The following is a 9,956-nucleotide window of genomic DNA, read 5'->3' on the forward strand; positions in this document are numbered from 1 at the left end:
CTCTTTGGGGTATATTCCCAGTAGTGGAATTGCTGGGTCAAATGGTATCTCTATTTGCAACTTTTTGAGAGAGCGCCATACCACCTTCCACAGTGGTTGCACCATTTTACACTCCCACCAACAGTGAATCAGGGTTCCAGTTCCTCCACAACCTCGCCAACATTAGTTGCTTGCTGTTCTGTTATATTTTGCAATTCTGACTGGGGTGAGATGATATCTCATAGTTGTTTTGTATATTTTGATTCTTATGGACTTGTATGCAATTTCTTCATATGCTCACCAGTTGTGCCAAGAAATCTGAAAGACCACCTACCTGGCCTGACCAACTGATTGAAAGAATTTCATATCTGTTCACAATCCCTCCAAAAAGGTGATCCATTATAATGTGGAAATTATTTTTAAAAAACCCTATCACTATCATCACATGTGAGAAAATCTTGCTAAAGATTATCCAAAGATGACTAAACTAGTACATCAACAGAGAACTGCTGGAAATTCAAATTGGATTTAGAAGCAGCCCTTGCACCAGAGATAACATTGCTGATGTCAGATTAATCTTACCTAAAAGCAGAGAATACAGAAGAATGTCTTTTGTGTTTTACTTATTAGGCAAAAACATTTGACTGTGTGAACAGCAATCAATTAAGGCTAACATTGAGAAGAACAGGAATTCCAGAACATTTACTTGTGCTCATGTGAAAACTATACCTAGAAACTGTTGTCCAAACAAAGCAAATGAAGACTGAATTGTTTAAAATAAAGAAATATATGGTTCAGAGCTGTATCTTAATCTATATCCTGAGCAAATCATTTGAGAAGCTAAATTTATAAAGAAGACTATGGTATAAGGATCAGAGGAACATTCATCAATGACATGTGTTATGCAGATGACAAAATTTTGTTTACTGAAAATGACGAGGACTTGAAACACTTTCTGCAGAAGACCAAAGACTATTCAATATGGATTACATTACAACATCAGAAAAATCCTCACCATTGGGTCAACTGACAACATTATGATAGATAGAGAAAAGATAGAAGTTGACAGCTATTTTATCTTACTTGGATCAACAATCAGCAACCATGGTACCAGCAGTCAAGAAATCAAAAGATGTGTTACACTGGGAAAATCTGCTGTCAAAAACCTCTTCAAGGTGCTCAAGAGCAACAATGTCAGTTTAAAGACTAAAGTCCATCTGACTTAAGCATGGTCTTTTCAATTATGTGCCTTGCATCTCAAAGTTGGGCAATGAATAAGGATGACAGAAGAAGAATTGATATCTTTGGGTTTTTGGAGAAGAACATACAGTGGACTACAAAAAAAACCTCCCAAAACAAACAATCAACAAATATGTCTTGGAGACTGTGCAGCCAGGATGCTTCTTAGAGGCAAGGTTGATGACACTTGATCTTACCAACTTTGTGCATATTGTTAAGAGAGGCTAGTCATTTGGGAAAGGTATCATGCTTAGAATGGTAGCAGGTCAGAGGAAGAGCATCAGCAACCTGGATCAACACAGTGACTGTAACAACGGGCTCAAGTACGTCAGTGATGATGAGGATGGCACAGCATAAGACAAGGTTCTGATCTGTTTTCACAGAGTTGCTGAGTATCATAGCCAACTTGATAGCACCTAAAACAACAAAACTGTTAGTAAAGGTTCGCTACACAGTCTTCTAAGGGAGTCATATCATATTAGGCAAGTCTTCTATCAGAGACCTCTCCAAAACAAAGAATAATGATGTCGATTTGAAGACTAACGTGAAAGGATTCAGATCGTGATCTTCTTAATCACCTGCGACACATCAGAGATCTGGACAATGAATAAGGACGACAGAAGATGAATTGATGCCTTTGAGTTGTGGTGCTGGAGAAGGATATCCCATGGACTGTCAAAAGAACAGAGATAGTCTCCGGGAAATTACAACCAGAGGGCTCCCTAGAGGCAGAGATGAAGCTTCGTTTTTCAAACTTTTGAATGTAGCTAGAAGAGGCTATTCCTTAGAAAGGAACACCATGCTTGAGAAAATGGAGGGTCAGTGAGGATAGGAAGACACCCAAAGAGATGGTCTGACACAGTGACTTCAGTAATGGACTCTAGTGTGTCAGAGGTGATCAAGATGGCACAGGATAGAGATATGACTTAGTCATACATTTTACATTGCCATTCAACCAGTACACTGTAGTGCTTAAGAGCATAAACTGAGATCAGACTTAACCTCCTGCATGACTTTGGAAAAGTTTTATAACTTCTGCATCTTTCAGTTTTCTGACAGTAAAATAAGAACAATAATCATACCATCCTTACATGGTAGGTAGTTATAAAAGCTAAAAGAATGAAGTTATATAGTTTTTAAAATTATGCTAAATACATATATGTTGTTGTTGTTGTTATGTGCCATCAAGTTGCCTGTGACTCATAGCGACGCTATGTACAACAGCCCTAAACTGTGCCCTATCCTGTACCAATCTTACTGTCTCCGACACACCTACCCCGATTACCCCAGTCGCTGAATCAATCTATCTCATCAAAGCTCTTCCTTTCCTGCACTGTTCCTCCACCCTCCCAAGCATGATGTCCCTCTCCAAGGACTGGTCCCTCCTTGCAACATGTCCAAAGTATGTCAGACGGAGCCTCAGAATCCTTGCCTCCAAGGAGTAGCCCAGCTTTACCCTCTCCAGGACAAACATGTTTTTTTTCCTAGCAGCCCATGGTATATTCAATACTCTTCTCCAATACCACACCTCAAAGACATCAATTCTCCTTCTGTCCTCACTAGTCACTGTCCAGCTCTCTGATGCATAGCTAGTAATTGCAGAGACCATGACATGTATATTATCTTATTATTGTCAAACTTTTGTTACAAATGCAGCAACTTATCCCAATGGTATCCAATTTATTCTCAAAATTCCAACTCTATTAGATCCTCGGATGGTAGACAATTCCTGAAATGGAGTAAAGTATTTAACCATCAGACATGAAGGATGCTTCACCTAGAACAAAACTATGGGTCTTCACTGCAGAAAATCAGTGCTCAGTGAGAGAGAAAAATGTTTGCCAAAAGTTTTATGGTGATGATTACTGGAGCTCAAATATCAGATTCATGAGGCAGTTATTTAGGGGTTCATATTGTTTTTGGAATCTTTCATTGTTTGGCAAGACAATATTACATTCATAAATGTCAGCAGACAGTCTGTAGCTATTCAAGGATTCTCCTAAGGCTGGAGAGTTTCATGATCATGATGCATGTAGCAATGAGAAAAGTCTATATACCTGCAACAATCAGAGGAAGAGGAGGCTGCTCATCACCTCAAAACAGCACTGGAATTTTGCATCATAGTAATGGGCCAAGATGAGTTCATCCAGCAAAGAATGGAGTAGACGCAAGGGTATCAAAATCTGAGTGATCTGCTTTACTGTCGACATTTTTCAGACTCATTAAAAAGATGTCAAAGCTTCAAGTCAACTCATGCAATTGAAACTTGAGCTTAACGTTAATACTGATTCACAGTAAGATAAGGAAGGCAAAATTAAGTGTCTACTATGGAGAGCTCTGGTGGCCTAATGGTTAAGGAGCTGCTCTGCTAACCCACAGGCACACAGTTTCAATTCACAAGGTTCTCTGTGGGAGAAATATGGGCAGTCTCCTGCCATGCATCCCACTTTCTCTGAAAACCTCCAGGAAGGTCAGCTATGAGTCAGTTCTGAGTCAAAGGCACACAACAATCGTGTACCTTTTTTTTAAGAAAAAAACCATGCATCTTTAATATGTATTTTCTCAACTCTGTGAAATTAATCCTATTAGCCTCCATTGTACAGTTCAAAAGGCAAAGTTTCAAAGACATAAACAAATTGTTCATGGTCACAGAGCAAATAAGCGGTGAATCCAGTTTCTGAACTAAGATCTGACAGGCTACATGAGATTCTTATAAGGAGGAGTTCTGGTCTTTGACCACTAGACAAGCCCATAAGTGCAGAGTTAGGGTAGAACACAGAATGTAAAAACTTTTAAGAAAATGTGTTAAAGAATGCACAGAAACTGTGGAATTGGTGTCTGTTTTGCTGTGTATGTTCTTAATAATAACAAAATAAGTAAAAGTAAGGAGAAGAAATCTTCTACTAGATGTTAGTACTCTTTCTGAATGATCAGAATCTGAGAAGGTAGAATTAGGAAATTGCCAGATTCAGGCCAGCCAAAAGACTTGAACTTCATTAAAAGAGGTTGCTTAGCACCAATGACCTTGAAATGCATTTCCTTCTCCCAAGTTAATTTTTAAAAGCTTACAAACTAAAGTCAGTTGACAGTAGTCAGCTTCTATACTTACGGCAAATCAGATTTTATTTTGTCTCAATCCCCATTTAACAAAGAGTAACGATTAATTAATTTTAAAAAATGTGTTAAACAAAAAAATTAGATACCAAGCAAAATCATAATAAAAACCTTAGATCCTCAGAGGCAATTATCCAGAATGAGGGCTTTGGATCCTCCCCTGTCACTCTCAGAAGTGATCATAAACAGTCCTACCACTCTGCAGAGCCTCCTAAGGACAAATACCAAGGGCCACTGACTTACTACAAAAAGAGACAGGTGGTCCCTGGGACAATGTAAATTTTCAATTACTCCAGGCCCTCAGGATTAGTTGATAAATTCAGATAGGAATCCTAGAGAGCAGTCTTATCAGATCTATGTCAGTCATCTAAGAACATGGACTCCAACAGTCTGAAATGTCCGGGACTCTCTTCGGAGAATTCAGTAAGCTGGAGTGAAGTCGGGATGGCTCTGAGATGCTAGCTGGAGAAAGTTCACACTGAAGGTGGTCTGAACGGGGGCGGGGGGTGGGGCATGTAAACAATGCCTATGAGGAAGTATAGAGTAAAGGGACAGAGAAGTAATTTTCTAAGTGGTGAGCAAAGCTAAGATTCAGGAGCCAGATCAAACTCAGAACCAATACAAGCTGGAAAATCAGTGAAGAAGGCCAGAAGCTATTATTGTGAGCCCTACCAGGGCTCAATGTTCACTTCAGTGAGCCAGCCAGACTTCACATCTGGTTTAGACTTAAAGGATATAAACTGACATAAACCATTGCTTCTCCTATTCTCAACAAAGCCAATCCCATTGAGATCATGAAAAGAGTTTGAAAGCTCTAGCCAATGCAGACCCTTCAAGAATTTGCAGTAGGATGATGTCTGATATGCTTCTGAACATTTAAGGACGAGGATTTCAAGTCCTGTGCTTTGTTCACCTTCTCTGTATCATAACTTCCTGTGCCTCTCTGTTGTAGGAAGACTTGTAGGAGTTGGGCCACTGAAGGCTGTGAAATGTGTGACCATTGACTCAGTCTACAATTAGAGCTGCAGCTGCTGAAGTCATCATTGTCTATAGAGAGAATTGCTTGCAGCAGTAGATTTGCTGACAGGATTGACGAATCCATCAATAGCTCTTCAAAAACAGTAAGGCTATTTCTTTCCCGTACTCAGGGATAAATGCATGTGCTGTGCATGCTGACAAACATCTTTTACAGTTTATAAATACCATGGCACGTGCTCCCTACTCTGAGAGGAATCTATCTGCTTTGCCTACTGCAGACATGGCACAATTTCATGAGATAATTGCTACTGGGAGAAGAGCTGTGTGTGCTTCGTACAGCTGGTCTCAGGCACCAAGGAGCTTTTGAATAAAATGTATGCTCATGTTAGGAGCTGACAACATTCAACTGGAAAGAAAACTGTATCCAAGCAAAGCTACACAAAGCTTCAGGAACCAAATGTTCTGCTCACTGATTTTGGGGGTTTTCTTCAAATGGTGCAATAAAGTAAACCATAGGCAAGCACGTGGTTTCTTCTGTCTTTCTCATAAAAATAGGGCCTCTTGATGGCTCCTTAATATGTAATATTTATAAAACCAATAACAATTGCCACTGAGTGTAACCCAAGTCATGGGGATTCCATCCATGTCAGAGAACAACTATGTTCCATGGGGTTTCACTGGTTATTTTAGAAGATCTGATGGGTTTTATTCTGAGATGTCTAGGTGGACTCAAAGCTCCAGCCTCCTATTCAACAGCAAGCATGTTAACTGCCCACTCAAAGACCCCAGGACAAGCATCATTCTTGTGGTTCCCTTTTTATTCATCAAGATAACGAGACTTACAGACATGAAGTGACCTCCCCAAAGTCACTCAGAGAGAGATGAACAGATCTGGAACTCACATTCAGGGATTCTGATTCCAAGTTCACCGTTCTTTCCCCATTCTCAACACCACTGCATCTCAGCAAAATCTTTGTGTTGCTCTTTCCCAAAAACCTTTATAATCTGCTTAAAAGTGGCCCTAACATCATATGTGATTCTGCTATTCTTTATTTGTGTGATTTTACTTTTTTAATGAGTTTCAATGTCCCTGCATCCAATAATACTTTATAAACTACCTTTCTTATTAACAAATGTAGATATCCTGACAGTCAAATCGAATTTGACTTCATTAATGTGCAGTACCTAATTCTGCAAAAGCAGCATATAAGTTAAGGCTAAATAGTCTTACATTAGAATAATATGAAAGCTCATGTTTAGAGGGCATGTGATATAACAGGCACTGCCATCAGGCACTTTATATACATGGTTGTTTTAGAGATCTAGTGCTACTATATCAGAAGTACTACAAACAGGTTGTATTGAGAAAGAATTTATTTCCTCAAAGTTTAGAGGTCAGAATTCTAAATTCATGACGTTGGCTCTAAAGGAAGTCAGCTCTGGAGAAAGTTCTCATGCCTTGATGCATGGCAATATCCATGTGATAAGGCATCTAGACCTCCTACAATTCTGCCTGCTTTTAGATTTCAAGGGTTGATTGGCACAGCCAACACTCTACATTGATAATGGTCTCTTAATATAACCGAAAAAAACTCATTCCCAAATGATAACTTCAGGTGTGGGATTAGGATTTGCCACACATATTTTAAGGGTGACATGTCAATCCATAGCAATTACTTTACTTAAACCTTACACTTTCTCCATGAAAAATAGCAGTATCATTCCCGTGATAGTCTGCATTTGGCCTGTGTTATTGTACAGCCTTGGAGAGTTATTTCTTTTCCTCATGAGGGTCCTCTGAGTCGTCAACAAAAAGGGCAAAGGATGTGAACAGACACTTCACCAAAGACATTCAGATGGCAAACAAAGACATGAAGAAATGTTCAAAATCCCTAGTTCTAAGAGAGGTGTAAATCAAAACAAGAATGAGATATCATCTCACCCCAGTAAGAATAACAAAGTTCAATAGAGTAGCAAACAACAAATACTGACAAGGTTGTGGAGAAATGGGAACTCTTATTCACTGTTGGTAGTTTGTGTTAAATGGTGCACTATGGAAGGTGGTATGTTGCTTTCTCAAAAAAATTGGACATAGAAACACTATCGGACCAACAATTCCACTACTGGGAAAATACTGTCAAGAAACCAGAGCTGTCACTCAAACAAATATATATGCACACCCATGTTTATTGCTGTGTTGTTGACAATAGCAAAGAGATGGAAACAACCCAATTGCCCATCAACGAAACTGGTGTATTCACACAATGGAATACTATGGTCCATTGAAAAACAAGGAACTCATAAAATATTACACAAAATGGGTGACCCTGGAAGACATTATGCTGAGTGAAATGTCTCAGTCACAAAAGGACAAATACTGCATATTGCCATTGTTATAAAACAGGACTGACATTGGGATGTGGGCGAAACGAAGAGGGGATAAATAGTGAACACTGCATTAGAACAGACGAGGGAAAGAACTGTTTAAAAGGAATATATTATTAGACATTATTTGCATGACAACAGTCCAGAATAAGAGGTGCATAGCAAAGTAGTCTGAGATGGGGGAGAGGAAATTATGCAATAATAAATAAATTTTTTTTAGAAAATCTAAATGGAGGTAGGGAGGTATTTGTGCAACAATGAATGAATGGAAAGCTAAGTCTTCTGTAAATTTTTGTTAAAAAAAATTTAAAAAAATTAAAACCCACTGGAAAGTCAGCTAAAAAAAAGAAAATCTAGCTTTTCTATAAACTTTTGTTAAAATAACAATTAAAATAAAAAAATTATTTCATAAAAAACAAAAAAGTTGGTACAGAAGGATTCCAGCTGGTTAAATCCAAATGGAAATGACCACTACCATTGCACATGCTGCTGAGTACTTGTGCAAGCTACTCCCAAGGAAGTAGTAAGAGATACTGGCAGAATTGCAATTCATACACTCATTAACAACCTACATTGTGCAGATGACACAACCTTGCTTGCTGAAACTGAGGAGGACCTGAAGCACTTGCTGCAGAAGGTTGAGGATTGAAGTTCAACATCAAGAACACAAAGATTCTTACCACAAGGCCAATTGGTAGCACTATAATGGAGAAGAGATTGAAGGTGTTAATAATTATAGCTTGCTCAGCTCCATAATCAATACTCTTGGTGCCAGCAGTTAGGAAATCAAAATACAAATTTCATTGGGAAAATGTGCTGTCAGGGATCTCTCCAGAGTACTGAAAGCAACTATGCCAGTCTACAGACTAAGGTGCACCTAATCCAACAGGAGTGGCATCCACTTCCTAAACAACATGCCTCCTGAAACTCTATGAACTTTGATAGTTGATAGTTGTAGAGGGGCTTCAGGCCTTTCGTTCATACGGTTGCAATGAGTCATGCTCGACTCAAAGGCAATCAACAACAATGCAGGCCATGGTCTTCACAATTACTTGCTATCCATCAGAGCTGGACAATGATTAAAGATGACAGAGAATAATCAATGCCTTTGAGTTGTGGTACTGGAGAAGAGTCTTGAGCGTACCATGGATAAAATGGACTGTCAAGAAAACAAATAGGTCTGTCTTGGAGAGGGTGAAACCAAATTTCTCCTAGAAGGCTAGAATATTTTTTTTAAGGAGGCTAGAATTTTGAAGCTCTATCTCACATACATGTCCAGGAGGGACTGGGCTTTGAAGAAGCACAACATGCCCAAAAGGGTTTACGGACGGTGTAGGAGAGGAAGACCCTGGATGAGATGGATTGGGGATTGGAATCAGTAAGATTGGCTCAGGACAGGTCAGGCTTTGGAGCTGTTGTACATAGGGTCGCTACGGGTTGCAGGCAACTTGACGGCACATAATAACAACAACAAAATAAACACTGTTCTAATTGTAAAAGTGCTAAATCAAGGGAAGCAGGAGTGGCATCTACTTCCGAAATAGATTGCCTCTGGAAACTATGAACGTGGAGAAACGATGAGAGTTATACAAGTGTTCAGGTCTTTCATTCATAGGGTCGCTATGAGTCATCTACAACTCCACGGCACATAACAACAACAACAACAACAAAGAAAAAGCTCTGTTGGTCTAGTGGATAGAAAGTTATGCCACCAAAACAAAGGTGGGTGATTTTAATCTATGGCCCTCAGGCATGGTTTTAATTGTTTTTGGTCAAACATTCTTCTAAGTGGTATAGCACTGGTCTGTCCATTTGCTGTACAGAGGTAAGTTATGGTGGCTGCAATGCTAAACACTGTGACACTAATGTGTCAAATGAGCTAATGGTTACCCATGGTGGACAGGGTTTGGTGGAGTTCCCCAATTAAAATAGGCTTGCAAGAAAGAGTGGCATCCACTTCCAAAATAGCTTGCCTCCAGAAACTCTCTGAACTTGGAGAAACAATGAAAGTTACATAAGTGTTCAGGTCTTTCGTTCACAGGGTGGCTATGAGTTGTCTATGACTCGACGGCACTTAACAACAATAACCAATTGGAAGTCCTTTAAATACCTATCAGTTGAGGGACTTCTCTGGATTTTTTTTTTTTCTGATACATAGGCTTTCCTAAACAAAGAACCTTCAGAGTCTCTTCCAGTTTCATGGGTTGTTGTTGTTGTTGTTATGTGCCGTCGAGTCCTTTCCGACTCATAGCAACCCTATG

This window comes from Elephantulus edwardii, unplaced genomic scaffold (genome assembly GCF_000299155.1).
Source record: "Elephantulus edwardii isolate Elephantulus edwardi_28Jun2011 unplaced genomic scaffold, EleEdw1.0 scaffold00009, whole genome shotgun sequence".
Taxonomy (NCBI): Eukaryota; Metazoa; Chordata; class Mammalia; order Macroscelidea; family Macroscelididae; genus Elephantulus; species Elephantulus edwardii.